The 18318-nt window shown below is 33.8% G+C and overlaps 1 long non-coding RNA gene across 1 annotated transcript in view; it reads left to right on the plus strand.

Annotated features, from left to right (window-relative positions):
- Positions 1-18318, plus strand: part of LOC145665699 (uncharacterized) — a 531121-nt gene that overhangs the window by 366105 nt on the left and 146698 nt on the right. Inside the window, exon 2 of the long non-coding RNA XR_014127603.1 lies at positions 10769-10815. This is a non-coding gene — a long non-coding RNA (uncharacterized LOC145665699). The remainder of the gene's footprint in view (positions 1-10768; positions 10816-18318) is intronic.

An 18318-nucleotide genomic window follows, 5' to 3' on the forward strand; every position in this document is an offset into this window, starting at 1 on the left:
GCAAACTAAAATACAAAAGAAAATGTAAAAATGCAGGTTAAGAAACAACAACGTAAAACTGAAAACGACAAAATACAATACGTAAAATTTTTAAAGCATAATGTTGCAAACTAATATACAAAATTAAAATTTAAACTACAAGAAACAAAAATGTAAACTGAAAATGAAAATACAGAAAGCAAAAGTTTTAAAAGCAATGTTGCAAACTAAAATACAAAAGGAAATTGTGAAAGAACTAGTTAAGTAACAATAATGTAAAACGGAAAATGAAATTGCAGAAAAGATAAAGTTTGAAAACAATGTTACAAACTAAAATACAAAACTAAATTTAAAAATACCAGTTAACAAACAAACATGTAAACTAAAAATTTTAAAAAAATGCATAATTATATTTCAAAAACAAAATGTTGCAAATTAAAATACGAAAAGTAAAATATAAAAGTACAAGTTAAGAAACAATAATACAAACTCAAAATGGAACTGCAGAAAGTCAAAATTACAAGTTAACAAACAAAATATGAAAACTAAAAAATAACCGCCTAGTAGTAGAGACCGCATATGTTTCCCAACTTTTACAGAGTTGGCACCACTTTTCTGGACATATGCGGTCTCTACTACTAGGCGGTTATTTCTTAGTTTTCATTATTGTTTCTTAACTTACACTTTTTATATTTTATTTTGTATTTTAGTTTGCAACTATGTTTTAATTTTTTTCATCATTTTCATTTTTAGTTTCACATTTTTAACTTGTACTTTTACATTTTACTTTTGTATTTTAGTTTGCAACTATGTTTTAATTTTTCTTTCACCATTTTCATTTTCAGTTTCACATTTTTTTACTTGTACTTTTACATTTTACTTTTTTGTATTTTAGTTTGCAACATTGTGTTTTAAATGTTTACTTTTGTATTTTTCGTTTTCCGTTTTACAATTTGTTTCTTAACTTGTACTTTTACAATTTACTTTCTTGAATTTTTGTTTGTAACATTGTTTTAAAATTTTCTTTCTGTATTTCTTACTTTTTAGTTTACATGTTTGTTTGTTAACTTGTACTTTTACATATATACTTTTTGTATTTTAGTTTGCAACATTGTGTTTTAAATTTTTTACTTTTTGCTTTTCATTTTCAGTTTACAATTTTGTTTCTTGTAGTTCTAAATTTTACTTTTTGTATGATAGTTTGCAACATGGTGTTTATATTTTTCTTTCTGCATTTTTATTTTGAGTTTTACATTAATGTTTCCAAAGTGGTACTTTTATATTTTACTTTTGTATTTTTTAGTTTTATACTTACATTCGCAATATTAAGTTTCATATAATGAAACAAGATAACAGATCAGAACCATTTTTTTAACAACCAACGTTTTAGTATGATCATACATGTTAATATTTTCGAAATTATTTGTAGGATCGCAGCGTAGCTGTTCTGATGAGATTCCAACAGAAATTGAACGAACGAAAGTTAACGAGTTTCTATTAGAAATGTTGCGGAAAAGATATGAAGCGATCCGTCAAAATACCATTTATAAGATCACAATCAAAAATTGTTCAGTTTCAATATGAAGCGAATTATTTACAAGTTCACAGCTTAGCTGTTCTAGGATGTATACTATACAAATGATCCGTCAAAATACAAGTTGATTCATTCAGTGTTGCATGATATTTATAAATTATGTAATGATCATGAAATTAGTTTGTGCTTATTATAATGTAATATAATTAACACTGTCCGTAATATTACTAATACTAATTTAGAAAAAGCATGTACATTTCAAAGTATCTGTGTACGAAACTATAAAATAAATGTATGTGTACGAGATTACAAACTAAATGCACCTGGGTGCGAGATTACAAACTGAATGCGTCTGGGGACGAGAGTACGTTTTGCATCTATATAAGGAGTGCGAAATCGGCGCTGCTTCACTTTAGAAGAAGTACTGCTGCAGTGAAGACGTTTCTGATTAAACACTACGAGTTGCAATTGTAAACACACCAGCTAGATAAAAAAATTACGGGACATTAACATTTACAGTTATCGGAAGATTTGTCAATAAACTTTTAACTGCATCATCTCTGTACTGAAAAAGGTACAAGAGTTTGTCATTTTCGAGAAAAAAACGTAGTGGAATATATCAAATAGTCTGCATGTATATAACAGAGGCATCACAATTTAGTATAAAAGAAGAAGTTGTATGCTGAAGACGTTCCCTGGTTTTACGTAACTTGAATCAATTAACTTGAAGAATATTTATACACTAGATTATAAATTACAATTACTGGAAAGTAGTTAGGGATTTACGAATAATCTTAAAAGAATATCTATGGTAAACTGCAAAAGTTACGGGAATTTTATCAATATAGTTATCGGAAAGTATTAGTGCAATTGCCGATAAACTTTCAGCTGAATCGTCGTTATACTGTAAAAGTTGCGGGACATTATCATTTTCAAGAGGAGTTGGTGATACTGTAATTTCAAAACTTTTAAGTGCACCTTTGATAAATAAGAAGTAATTATAGTGTTCTAACAAATAGTAATTGAAAACTAAAACGTGGGTATTTTACTTAAACAGTGATACAATGGATGGCCGTAATGTGATTTGTACCATGCTGGCAACACAAGAAGCGTGTGGATATGAAAATCCAAACGACGTTTTATTTACATGGGAAGTGTTGACGCAATGCCATGGTACGGGTGCAAGGGTAAGCAATGAAGCTTAGTCCAAGCTATTGCAAGCATTGTTCATGCATTTTGGCTGTAATCCTCATGTTGTTTTGGAGAAATGTAAGTCTGCAAAAGATATTATCGATTTATATCATATAGGCTTCTTTCGCCAAGATAATACGAGGAATTTAGCTCGTGAAAAGTTTATGGAACTTGTGTCTTCAGGGAAAACATTCGGTTTAATTGCAGATGAGTCCAATGAGTTTCTCGGTATTCTTCCTGAGCGTAGCAATAATTCTGCACCAGAACCTGTAATGTATGGTGCTGGAACGGATGAATATTTTCGTATTGTTAATAGTACAACCAAACATTGTACTTATTTTGGACTAACAGGAAAGGAAGTTACCATTGAACGTATGCGCACAAATGGGATTTATGACCCTGAAAAATACATTCATTCATTATTTAAATTTGTAAAGGACCATACGTTAAACGAGGTCGACGAACACATGTACGTTGGCATGACAATAGAAAGTTCTGCTTCCACGATCAAAAAGCCAATATACATATCATGGCGTCAAAAGTCAGAATTAAGTCACGAGGTTTTGTTTCAGAGTATTGAAAATGTTTTAAATAGTAATGAAAATTATTTATTTGGTGATAAAGTAACTTTCAAAATTCATATTGTTGATTCACGTAAAGGTAGGGGCCGAAGTATGGGTTCAGCAAAATATAGCAGTCTTGTAACACACCTGGAACAGTGTACTATCCCAATAGAAAAGGATGTGTATTGTCTTCCCAAGAGTATTGTGCTTGGGAAGGCCAAAGCTGATCGTCGTCGGACTCAAATGTATGAATTAAAAAATCATCCTAAACGATTGTTGAAACAAGCAAAGGATTTGTGTGTCAGTGCTAAAGTTGACATTGAAATCCGTGATGGATGTACTATTGAGGATGTAAAAAAGTTTCAAAATAAGCTATCGCCTCATTACCAAATTGTCATCTACGAAAAGAACCGATCGACTCGAGACTATACTGTAATTTATCCTGGAATACATGCATCAAAGAAAATTTTCATTTTGTATACTGAAGGACATTATGAATTAATTACAAACATTAGAACTCTATTGAACAAACATGGGTATTGTCAGTATTGTTTGGAAGGATATTATCATACAGAAGATCATAAGTGTAACTTCAAATGTAGGATGTGCGAGAAGTATCACGATGTTTCTGATAATGATGATATTAAACGCGAATGTAGTGATTGTCGCAGACTGTTTTCTTCAGAAGAATGTTTTGCCAATCATAAAACGGCGATTGTTCGCGGAAAGACTTTATGCGAAACAAAGAAAATTTGTGTCCAATGTGGTGATATGATTGACATGCGAGGTCGTAAGTCTGAACACAAATGCGGTGAACGTTATTGTAAAACGTGTTATACGTATGTGAACGATGACCACATTTGTTTTGTTCAGGCTGCTACTTTGCAACATGTAGAGGCCTTTTTATACATCATCTTTGATGTAGAAACGATGTTACTTCCTAAAAATGAACAGGGAGAACAAGAACATTACGTGAATTTCGTAAATTGTATTCATGCTTGTTACAAGTGTAAGGACGCAAAGCTGGATGATCCTTGCTTTGTATGCGGAGATAAAAATGGTATCCGTTCGTTTGATTTCCAAGACATTGATGGATTTGTTAATCATGTAATAATAACTCGACCAATGTTTAAAAAAATCATTGTACTTTCCCATAATGGGAGTAATTATGATATGCAGTTCTGTGCTAAAACTTTGATAACGAACCATCATCATACACCTGAAGTAATAATGTCAGGGCAAAAAATTGTTGAAATGCGTTTAGGACAAAAGATTTACTTCCGTGACACGTATTTGTATATGGGAGTAAAATTATCAAAACTCCCGACAACTTTAGGTCTATCTGGAAATTTGAAAAAGGGAGATTTCCCATATCTATTTAACACTTTGGAAAATCAAAATTATGTAGGTCCGGTTCCCGCTATTGAATATTTTGATCCTGACTCGAAAAACACGGAAGAAAGACAACAAATAATCGCCTGGCACCAAGAACGTGCTGCTAGTGGCAAGGAGTATGATCTCCAAAAGGAGATGGTGGAGTATTGTCGAAATGATGTCAAAATTTTAGCAGAAGCTGTAATTAAATTTTCAAACTTAATTGAGGAAAAAACAAATGGCATTCAATGTTTTATCGTCGCGCCTACTATTGCTAGTTTGGCCATACTGACCTATCGTATCTTATATTTGCCTAAAGAAATTATTCCAATTATTCCACCCTATGGGTTCGACCATCGTGACCGACAAAGCCTTAAGGCAATGTACTGGTTACGATATTTACAACGTACCAGGGGTAATAAAATCCAACATTCCGGGAATGGCTTGGAAAAACGATTTGGGAGGTATAAGGTCGATGGGTTTGAACCTCGAACGAATACAGTTTTCGAATTTCATGGATGTTTCTTCCACGGGTGCTTGACCTGCTATCCTACACTTCGACACGTGTCTTTGGATTCCACCTCTAAGCAAGGTACATCCTTACAAGACCGATATGAAAGAACCACCACGAAAATAGCATTCCTGAAAAAATTAAATCTTAATGTTGTTCAAATGTGGGAATGCGAATGGGATCATTGGGTGAAGACTGATAAGTCCATGCAGGAGTTTATTCAAACTCACTGTAAGGATCTTGTTGATCATCTAATACCAAAAGATAGTTTCCATGGTGGTCGTACAGAATGCTTTAATGCTTTGTACGAATGTACCAGCGAGGAAATCGTGGCATATTATGATGTAACATCGTTATACCCTTGGGTGATGGCACGTAAACCATTGCCTGTAGGTAAGCCAAAAATATACAAGGGGCCAGACTTTCCAGACGTGGAAAGTATTCATGGGTTAGTAAAATGCACTGTTTTACCCCCTAATGATTTGTATTTTCCGGTGTTACCATATGCATGTAATGGGCGTCTTTTGTTTGGGTTGTGCCGTACGTGTATAGAAAAAAGTATTGACAATTGCGTGCATAGCGATTCCGAGCGAACTTTAACGGGCACATACTGTACCCCTGAACTCCATGTAGCTTTACAGCTGGGATACAAAATTCTGCAAGTAATTGAAATCTGGGAATTTAACCTGGTTGGCGGCGAGGAGGATTATTCAAATGGTCTGTTTGAAGACTATGTGAATTCCTTTCTTCAAATGAAACAGGAGTCTTCGGGATTTCCTGCTTCTTGCAAAACCGAAGAAGACCAGCAAAAATATATTGCAGACTATTATGCCCATGAAGGCATTAAATTAAATTATGATAATATAAGGAAGAACCCGGGATTGAGGTATATTTCTAAAATATTCCTGAATTCACTATATGGAAAATGGGGACAGCGAACGGATTTATCGCAATCGGTAATTGTCGATACTCCGGAAAATTTTTTGACTTATCTGTGGGCACCACAATACGAGGTGCAAACTGTATTACCTATTGGAGAGCGGCATCTCATTGTAACGTATAAAAACATTGAGAACAAAAACAAACCATGGAAGTTCTCAAATGTTGTCCTTGCCGCCTTCATCACCTCGTGGGCGCGTCTAAAACTTTATGAATTATTAACAACAGTAGGGCCTGACCGTGTGTTGTACTGCGACACCGATAGTATTATGTTTGTACAGCCACGTAATGAAAAACCTCCGCTTTCCTTGGGTTCCTACCTGGATGAACTAACTAAAGAAGTTCCTGAAGGGTGGGAAATTAATGCATTTATAGGAATAGGGCCAAAAAATTATGCGTACCGTTTAAAAGAGGTTGGTACGGACAATGTAGATTATGTATTTAAAATTAGGGGTATAACTTTAAATCATCGTACGCGCCAGGAAATTAATTTTGATCATTTTTATAATCTAATTCACGATAAAGTTGACAGTAAACAGTTAAACAATCCAGGGAGGATTGTTCGAAAGCCGGGGTTTGTCATTGTATCCAGGCCTGAAACTAAAACACATCAAAAAGTTGAAAATAAAAGACGTCGACTTGATCCTCACAGTATGACCGAGTTTAGAACATTACCGTACGGGTATCAAAGTAATATGTGTGTCGTATAATTGATATTATTGGTATAAGTGTTCGATAAATATTTGTATATATGTTATGTTAAATATGTCCTAACATAGTGACATAATCATAATAATCTCGGACAGAAACAAATTTCATAAATATTTTCACAGCACTCGTCAATTGGCACTTCCCTACGTGTATATATGTGTATACGTAAATAGTATATTGTTTTTGTAAATAATGTAAATATGTAAATATTGTAAATATTATAAATATGTATATAGCATATTGTAAATAATATAAATATTGTAAATATTATAAATATGTAAATAGTATATTGTAAATATGTAAATATTCTAATATATAAATGAAACATCAATATTGAAAAATACAATTAATAATATCAATATTGTAAATACGGAAATATACAATTGAAATATCACAATTGCAAATACATAATTATTTATTATATTGAATACTTATAAATATATCAATCACCTAAATACAAATATATATAAATATCTCTAATCAATAATAGCCTACTACTGTAGAACAAGAATTAATGCTAATAAACAAATAACACAAATTTCAAATCCATGTTTTATTTTATACACCCAATAATAGGTATCATATTAAGAAGTATGTGTATTCTATATAAGATAAAGGAAGAATACATATACTGTGTCATATCAAGTATTTACCTATCACTTTTACATGGTTTAATAATACTTTATGTGACGTTCAAACCTTTATACAAAATATTGGTATCTTATAAATAAATATGGTATTCTATATAAGATAAAGGAAAAGAATACATATGGTTCATATAAGGTTATTTATGTGACAGCATACAATAAATCAGTATGTACTGCAAACCCTGATGACATCGTAATGTCTTCTACAAGGACGCACAAATAAATTATTTGCAAATTAAAAATGATATATGTGGTTAAAATACAACCGAGATATGTCTAGCAAGCACTTACATACGTAAAAGTTACAATATATATCTCAACTATATTTAAGACATGGTTAAATCAGTTACATACGTCAAGCACCACAACATATAACGATACAAAACAAACAAAGGTTAAGGTTATGCAAGGCAGCATTAGAATCATCATAAGAGGTCCTAACAATCGTATCAAGGTAAGGTTACATGTATAATAAGACACAATATATGTCTACAGTACAATCGATAAGATAAAAGCTATGCGTCCATCATTATACCAATAGGAACCAAACATTACGTTGAAGATAATGCACATGCATAAAGAGTCACTATATATAACTCTACAATACAAATCAATATTAATACAATACAAACACTTCAGGTGTTTGCATTCACCTAGCATACCACCAAAGAACCCAACATTACGTTGAAGATAAGGGTACATGCATAAAGAGTCAGTATATACATGTCTACAATGCAATCCAATATTAATACAATACAAACACTTCAGGTGTTTGCATTCACCAAACATGTCACCAAGGAAGAAGTTATGCAGCCCTACATTACGTTAAAGGTGACTATAAAACACTTACATGGGTACAAAACATAATATGCAACCACATATATTCCTGTCCACATATCAGCAATAACACGTATACATACGTCCATTACCAAAAAGTATTTATATACATACGTCATTTGTGATTCAGTTGTGTTTCGTACACCCAAACATCATTAAAAGATCAATAAAATCCCCTATCATTCAGTGAAAAGACCATATAAATGCATAAGATACTTTTCTTAGAGTTGTCTCCGTTTCCTCCCACAATATCTGGGTATGTGTGTACAATATATACTAATCTATACGATACATATCATAATATACCTCTAAATAAACGCTAAATACGAAAAATTCTTCTTTCTAACCCTTTCATTACCAACTAATTAATATTCATGAATAATTAATTCATTAATCTAATTTATGCAAAAATATTTTAAAGAAATCTTGTTTGGCTGCAAAGAAGGAAAGAAGACTCTGGTCAGGTAAAGATTTTATTGTACCCCCTCATAAACCTAAAGCCAGGTATCAGGTTTATTGCACCCTGCAATAAAAATCAACTCAGGTAAGGAAGGGTCGATCTTCCTTATCCTCGAGTGGCAGGATCATAAAACAAGCTGGTTGACAGGGGACAGGCCAATTGAAAAGGGATCTTTAAGCAGTAAAGGACCTCCTTCAAGCAATGGGAATCAAATTATCATTCGTTCTTCGTTCTTACCTAGTCCCTCCTCTTTCCTTTTATTATTGGTTTCTACAAGTTTTGGGTTGGAATAAAAAGTTGTAAATCTATTCTCCAAGTCTGGTTTTCATTTGCTGGAGTCTTTCTATACAAGTTAACAAGCTCCACCTCCTGCCTCAAAGCTCAAACAAGTTAGAACAGAAAGAACTACCTCTTACCAGGCTATATTCTCCTATCTCCTAAGAACCAAAAGCAGCTTATAATTCATGCAAATTTAAACATAAATTAATACAAATTAACATACTTGATTAGATTTTCATCCTCTATTCAATCAATATGATCTCTAGACATAATATGAATATTTTATCTACCTATCAATAAAAATATCAATAACCAATACTAGAACACAACAAGGACACTTTGTTCTTTCAACTATCTATTAAGAGGCCTCCCTACAATGATTTAAATATTTTACTTTTCCACCCATTATCAAAAATTTCATCTATCAAAACATTCAACCCTTGCGTACGTGCATCCAGACACGTAGTCCTTCCAACGACATTCCTGTCCTAAATAAAAAAAATTAACATACAGCTGCGCTCCCTAAACAATTCCTTCTGTGTACATGCATTCAGTCACGTACGCACTCCAACCACTTCTCTGTCAACAAAGGATAAAGGAAGCCGTCATGTCAATGACTCTAATTTATTACATATACACACATCTGCAGCATCCATTGTTCCCACCTGCGTACGTGTACATGTGTACTCAAGGACAAACCACATTCCTCTTAACAATAGACCTATTGTCAAACCTACCCTAATTTGCATACGCGATCTACGAAAATTATCTACTCCGTGAACAAAGGAATTCCTAGCATTCTTTCGTGCACCTGTGTCTCCTTCCTCCCACCCTTTCCAGGTAGTTTCTTCAAGTTCATTCACCTGTTCTTCACCGCTTCAGGGAAGGACAAGAAAGGGACGGAACAAGTTTCTTTAGAGGCTGAGGAAGTTACCTTGGTATTCTCAACCATTTGTGTGTTTCCATCAAGTGTTTCCAACTTAAATATCAAATATATTACCAAAAATATTTTACAATAATTTTGTTTGATAATAACACTAAAAAATCACTAGAAATATGAAAAAAATCACTAAATACTGTATAAAATTATCATAAAATCACTAGAAATATTAAAAAATCACCAAAAACAGTATAATATCATAAAATCACCATAAAGTGTACCACAAAATAGGATAAAATTTATAAAAATTTAATAAACAGATCATTATTATCATAGGGGGTTAGCAACACTTTTCTGGACGTTTGCGGTCTCTACTACTGCGTTATACTCGTATAAATAACATTACAATATTATAAGGCCCACTAGCGTTATCCTAATAACATTACAATGTTATAAGACCCACTAGAGTTATCCTATTAACATTACAATCTTATAAGGCCCATTAGTGTTATAGTAATAACATTACAATCTTATAAGGCCCATTAGTGTTATAGTAATAACATTACAATCTTATAAGGCCCACTAGTGTTATAGTAATAACATTGCAATATTATAAGACCCACTAGCATTGCCATATTAACATTACAATTTTATTAGGCCAACTTGAGTTATCCTAATTACATTACAATCTTTTAATGCATGTTAGCGTGATATTTTTTGAAATTAAAAAAAAAACATCTATTATATATACAAGTGTTGCAAAATCTGTGGAACAAATGTGTAATAGTAAGTGTAAAGTGCCAATTACTCAGATAAACATTATTTTTATTAGTACTGAAATTAGTTTTCTTTATCTGTTGCAGGTTTGTGCTTTCTTTCTTATTTCCATCTACTGATTAGGAGTTACTTGGTAAGTACAATTATTTGTATCGGTGACAATTATACGTGTATTCACTACATTACGAAGAATTTTTTTTCGTGCTAATTTACACTCATATCAAAGCCCGTCAGTGGCTCAAAACCGCATTTTTCATACTCAACATCCACCAAAGTTTAGTTTGAAATCTCACAATGTTTCGGATACGTAATCATCAAGGATGTATTCAGGGAATAGGTCCTGCGAGTCCAGCCCCTCAAATTCCCAACTTTTTTTTGTGTATTTAGGCTAATTTTAACTGTAATTTTATAAATTTTAATATGATTTAACCTTATATTCAATTTGGACTTCCGAAAAGTATTGGACTCCCTGAAATAAAGTTCTGCGTACCTCTGTGCCTATCATCACGCACTGATTCCTTGAAGTGACAAGTAACTTTAAAAGTGGAACAATATATGTGAAAGATTTTGTGTTTCATCATCAATTTTATTTGTGAGTTTGATTTAGTGAAACCCTATCCGTCTAGGAGACAATAAATATTAAGGAATACTTGAGAATCGCTGTCAATTTTGATCAGTATGGAGAGGGTCAAAGGTTAGGAGTTGAGTTCGTTGATAGGGGTAATATTCAAACCGGAAGTAGTTTTAATTCAATTAATTTAATAGCTGGGATGTAGAGGGTCAACCCCGTTGATAGAGGTGGTATTCAAACCGGAAGTTAGAAATTGAGTTCGTTGATAGGGGTAATATTCAAACCGGAAGTGGTTTTAATTCGATGAATTTAATGGCTGGGATGTAGAAGTTCAAAAGTTAGGAATTGAGTTCGTTGATAGGGATGATATTCAAACCGGAAGTGGTTTTAATTCGATGAATTTAATGGCTGGGATGTAGAAGTTCAAAAGTTAGGAATTGAGTTCGTTGATAGGGATGATATTCAAACCGGAAGTGGTTTTAATTCGATGAATTTAATGGCTGGGATGTAGAAGTTCAAAAGTTAGGAATTGAGTTCGTTGATAGGGATGATATTCAAACCGGAAGTGGTTTTAATTCAATTAATTTAGTGGCTAGGATATAGAGAGTCAAAAGTTAGGAATTGAGTTCGTTGATAGGGATGATATTCAAACCGGAAGTAGTTTTAATTCAATTAATTTAATAGCTGGGATGTAGAGGGTCAAAAGTTACGAATTGAGTTCGTTGATAGGGATGATATTCAAACCGGAAGTGGTTTTAATTAAATTAATTTAGCGGCTGGGATTTAGAGGGTAAAAGTTGGGAATTAAATTCATTGATAGAGGTGATATTCAAACCGGAAGTAGTTTTAATTCAATGAATTTAATGGCTAGCATATAGAGGTCAAAAGTTAGAAATTGAGTTCATTGATAGGGGCGATATTCAAACTGGAAGTGGTTTTAATTCAATGAATTTAATGGCTAGGATGTAGAAGATAAAATTTTAGGAATTGAATTCGTTGATAGGGGTGATATTCAAACCGGAAGTGGTTTCAGTTTAATGAATTTGATGGCTGGGATGTAGAGGGTCAAAAGTTAGGAATCGAGTTGGTTGATGGACATGATATTCGAACCGGAAGTGGTAGAAATCAAACGTTTTCGGTTTGAACGTTGATCACTATAGAACAAAACGATAATAGATAGCGAAAAGCGGATTTCTGCAATCAATCAAGAGTCTCAACACATCTCCACTCTAATTTCTGTACTACATCCAGAAGTGGTAGAAATCTGGTACCACTACTAGTTTCAATCTTAATTGAGAAAATATCACGCCATACAAACCAAACACCTTCACGTGTTGTACAAGGGACACTGTTACTTTTTATTATTAAGTGTATCTCTCTGATTTGATTTTGGGTTTACCGTTCCTTTCAGCAGCGAGGGTATATAAGACGTGGATCTACAGATTAACGTGGGATCCGAACCACATGAGCTCCCGCCAGGAATCAAACCGGAGCCTTCCACACCAAGAAGTTTCATTTCTTTTCGATTACCGTAAAAGAATCGAAATTAAAATGCTATTTGTGTGGATCCATAGAGAATAACATTTCAAAAGTTTACAATTTTACTGGAAATTAGAGCTGTGAACCTTTCACCAATTTCGAAGATTTTTAAAAGCGCATAATTTCTAATATATTGAAATTTCATTTCTTAACGATAGTATGAAACATTGTACATAGTTGTATTGTAAATTTCCATAACTGATCTCCAAGTGGATTGGTATACCAATTAAAGGTAGTTTTGTCAAGTTTAACAAAATGTCCAAAATCCTCTTGAAGATAGCGCTCTTATTTGCAAAAGAATACATAATGATCGCTTTTGACTGTTGCAGGATCTGCCCAAAGACAGAAGAAAAAACTTGGTGAGATGAGTATAGGGGGCACGGAATTCTACTTCGCCCTGGGCGCCGAAATCTCTAGCTCTGCTTATAGCCTGCTGACGATAGACGTAAATAGAACTCAGTCAGTCAATCATGTACGAAGAGAATCTCAGGATTTTGTACTTAATTTTCGTTGTAGATTGTGTTGTTCTTAATGCAAAACATATTGAAATTTTCAAACATTGAAGTGAAAAGTCTTCGTCGCAAGCATGGACGCTTTTACCATTAGCATGATTTGTAGTTCTTTAGAAACTATTTTGTTACTGTATGTGAAATCTTGCTGTGTTGACATTCGTCTTTCAATTAGACTTGGGATAACGAAACAAGATTAGAATTTCCATATAAAATGCTTCTTCCAGGAAGTTGTCTCCTAACTTTGCATTTTCTGTCGATGTGGAGAAATGCTGGAATGAAACTGTCGAGCACGAAACTCCGAACTTTAAGCATATTATTTAGAAGTTGTTATGGAAGTAATATCCGAAATGAACTGCTGGAGTACAATACGTTCCACCTCTTTGTTTGTTTCTTTTCTTTTCACTTTTCTTTTTCTTTCTTTTTTTTAAAAAAAAAATAGAATTATTTAAGTTTTCACAATGCAAGACGTGATATGTAAATAACAGTTTCCAAAATTTTCTAGAGATATTTTAGAAAAAGTCCTACAAACACTGTTTCCTCAAAATTGTCAATGTGGACAAAAATAAAAGGAAGTGTGTTCTTAAGTTTTCTTTGTACATGTATTATCAAATTCAACCATGGTTAATCCAATGCTGGAAGAAGGTCTCTTCAATTTATCTATATAACTTATGCCTTGAGCATTTTTTAAAAAAAATTCTTCCTAATGCTTCTTGCCTTCAATGCTTGTTGTCACCTTACAGAAGAACATTTTCTACGGTGGATTATTTAATTTCCCTCCATGTCCAGTCAAGTAACAATATCATCGATTATCACCAGTTTCAGTATGTTCTGCTTACTACCAAGCTCAATAATGTCTATTTTTGCAACACATACGTCACTTCTGCCACCTTCTTGATACATCTGATTCCTTTCTTAACCTTGCGGGTAATTCCTATTGTATATCTCACATCTACCCTAAAGTTTGAACAAACCGTATTTCTAACACTAACTCCTGGGCATTCCGTACATGTTACACAGGGTCTTCAAAAAAGGTACAATATTTATTTTAATAGTACGTGTTTAACCATTCCCAATGCCCACAACAGCATTGTTAGGGCAGATTGCCTGCTGTACACTACATATGTTTAATGTCTGTCTCGTGTATCATATTCCATGTTCGCCGTAGATTTTGGCAGAGCGATGCGTTTAGAAGCCAGACTAGTGATCAGAGTTATTCCACTATGTCGTACACGTATATAATAGGGACAGTAAGCCTGACAGGTCAGGGTAAAAATCGGATACCGAGTATAGCTTTTTGAATTGCTCTGCCAAACGTGCATTATTCTGCTGGAAATCTAGACCTTGTATTTTTTAATAAAGGTTCTAAATACTGTAAGTGAACAGGATAGACTACGTCACGAATGTATAACTTATTACTTATGCTCCCCTGGATGAAAGCCATAAGCCTAGTTGGGCTCCAAATTCCATGTTTGGTATGAATTTACTCCCTTGATTGATTTCAAACTCCAAATAATGAAAATGATTGGGAAGCGTTGTTATGCTTTAAAATTGTTTTAGTTTAAAAGGAAAAGCTATAGTGCAAAAATATTTTGTCAACTACGTACTACGCAAACTTTCAACTTCGGGTTATTTTTACCATTCTTTTTATCCCTATTATCCATGCTGAACTCAATGCCAGATTTAGTTCCTGATGGTTTCAGATTGAGTCCATTAATGAGTGTGCAGATTTACAATAGGCCGTAAAATTTTAATATTACTGACCGTAAAATTTTAATTTTAATATTCAAATTTTAAAATTTTACTTCACTTCTAAGATTTTTTGTGAGTGTTTAAGACATTCTGCACTATTATTTGCCTGGCGCATGTTCAAATAATTACGTAAACGATTAATCATGTGAGAAACACGCACCAACGTGTAGTAGGGCTGACTACAGTATAATAAGTATGGTAGGGTAGTTCACGTTAGTAAAGTAGGATAGGTTAGATTAGTAAAGTAGCTTAGACTATTGCTTGTGTATTGTATTTATAACTACCTTTATATGATTTTCGCAGCAATGTGAGTTCCTATAGCATTTGTAATGGTTTCACGCTAGTAACCCTACATTTGTGAATATGAAATACAATGTGCTGCCGTACTCTGCAGACGAAAATTAATACATTATAGAGTCCTCTTTTATATACATTTACTCATTTTAATCGTCTGTAGTAACGGTTTTAGTTTAATAAACCTACACTTGTAAACAAAATACAACTTCCCTACAGTGTGTAGAAATACTCCGCCCGAGGACATTAATGTCTAATGCAGCTCTTTTTTAAATACATTTATATTTAAACCACCCATTTTATGACGAATTTTTTGTTGGAAAATTTATTTTATGGTATTTTTCTTATTTATAGAAGTATTTCTCTTAAAATAATCAATTAGACAAGTTCAAAATGAGAACATTTTTAACAATAATTTTGTTGCCACTAGACAGAGCTCATATTCTTGTAAGAAAGAAAAGGAAACTAACATACATTTGGATATTATTTTACTCAACGTAACTTGTATCTAAGTACCAGAAATATTGGTAGTTACCATTTAAAATATTTTACCAATATTATTTTTCTGTTTGTCTTGTTTGTTAACGGTTGATTATGTATTACCTTGAAAAAATATGTTTGCATTGTATAAATGCAAGGTCAGTGTGTACTTTAATTCAATATGATTACATTTTACAATTTGGCATGTTGTCGGTTGGCTGACATAACGACGTATCTCATTTTTACGTAAATTTAGTTATTGGTCTCTTAAGTATATATATATGGGTACTCTACAACACCTGACGAAGCGCCGTAACTCAAAACGCAAAAACACAGGAGTTACATAGTTCTGTCGTATCTCCGATTCGAGCACTGTTCCGCCAGACGTAACGCCCTATCTCAAGTTATGTCTCTTTGTCGGGCAGAGAAAATTTAAATTAAGTTTCAATATAGGCGTATCTCATAGCATTGCGGCAGTAAAGGAAAGGAATACATCAATCGTAGCGCTTCTAGTAGCAATAGTTCCGGTAGAAAAAGAAATGCTTTATTTTCTCTTCGCGTGCAAGAAATAATATTAATCTGATTTTGGTGTAAGTGTATATCATAGCATAGCGGTGGTAACATACAGGAATGTATCAATCCTGTCGCTTGAGGACTAACATTTGTTCTCATATACAAAAAGAAGCTTTATATTTTTACTACATTTTTTTTTCTGTTTACAATTTTGAGTACACATGCACTCTACCACATTGAACTTCATTTTACGGTTGCTGTTTGCATCGTTAAGATGGATGTCTTGGTGAAGTGGGAAGACGGCAGTGAAAACGTCGTTAGTTCTGAGGAACTTCGACCAATAGGAAAAGAAAAAGTCACACAACTTGGGACAGAAGTTAAATTTTACTGGGCACAGGATAGAAAATGGTACAAAGGGACAGTTATTGGAACAACATGTGAATCTGTATCATTTGATGAAGATGTACCTCTTTCTGTGATTGCAAACAAATTGGAGCGCCGACGGTGCGAAGCTGAGGACACGTCTACCAGCGATTTCTATAATGAGTCAATAAGTGATCCTGATTACAATCCTACATCACGTAACCGTAACGTCTGCGAAAGTAGCAACTGAAAGGACGAGGTATTTTTTAGTTGTACCCGTTGTGAAATATTACTTTGTTGGGATCATTTCATTAATGATACAAACTGTAAACATCACACTACCAAGCAACGTGTATTATTTAAAAAGGGAAGTAAATTTGGCAATGCAAACAAGTTATTGAAATACAAACACCAATACATGCGTTCCAGAAACAACAGCTTCACCTGAACAGTTTCAAATAGATGGTTCTCCAGAAGAAAACACGATCGCGGCTATTGTTCGAAGTTCGAAGAAGGAACGAAGCCAAAAGCTACGGAACAAAGGGCACGAATATGTCAGTTCGACTACAGGAAAAGTTATTCCACCGAGAAGAGTACTAAGACCTTCATGCTCAGGTCATGCTCATCCAAAGGAAGAAAATGTTATTTGTTAAAAGATAACCAAGAAACCAGAGAAAATATTTTGAATGCATATTACACCGGAAATCTGCAGACTCAAAGAGAATACATAAGCCAACATGTAGAAATTGTCGAAACTCTGCAAAGAACTACAAAGAATAAAGGATCTCGACGTACAAAAACAATGTTTTACTATATTTCAGTAAAAGGTGAAAGAATAAAAGTTTGCAGAAAGATGTTTATGGACACACTTTGGTATAAGTGAGCGCGTTGTTCGAACAACAATTAAGAATCTTCAAGAAACCTGCGTTTTGGAAGGCGACGAGAGGGGAAGAAGATACGAACACTTAAAAGAAAAGGACAAGAAGAAAGAAACGCAATAAAGGATCACATAAATCGATTTCCATGAATCGATTTCGCATTCAGGGGCGTCGTTTAGGGGGGTAGGGAGGGGCAATTGGCCCCCTGAGTTTGAGATTTATATAGATTTTATCAATAGAATAGTAGTAAATGAGTGAAAAACGCGAAATGTTACTTATATCAAGGGGCCTGCCCCTCAAAGCAAAATCTGAAATGACGCTCCTGATGACATAACGCCATCCACTGTGCCTGCCTTTGCTCATTGTATTTATTGCGGAAGTGGAGGGAAGCCATATAGCCTATATTTTTGGAAGTAGGGAACGACATCCTCCCGCGTCCCCTCCCCCCATTTTTTACTCCTGCCAAAAGTAAAATACTTTTCAAAAGAAAAGAAGAAATACATAGATGAAGATGAAAAAAATCACTATGTAGTTTCCTAAGACTACCACTACATTCCAGTCTCATTAGAATAGTAAACGAATACCTATGTTGATTGTAAAGTACGGAAGGTATAAACGTCGTTGGCTCCCCGCAAAAAGTTGTAGTGACGTTTATGGGAAGTGGCTAGCTTGGTTACTCGTGGTTCGCTGAGCGCGGTGAATGGTGGGTAGTGATTGGCTATCCTTTTACCATACCC

Source organism: Thermobia domestica, chromosome 12 (genome assembly GCF_964235325.1).
Source record: "Thermobia domestica chromosome 12, izTheDome1.hap1.1, whole genome shotgun sequence".
Classification (NCBI taxonomy): Eukaryota; Metazoa; Arthropoda; class Insecta; order Zygentoma; family Lepismatidae; genus Thermobia; species Thermobia domestica.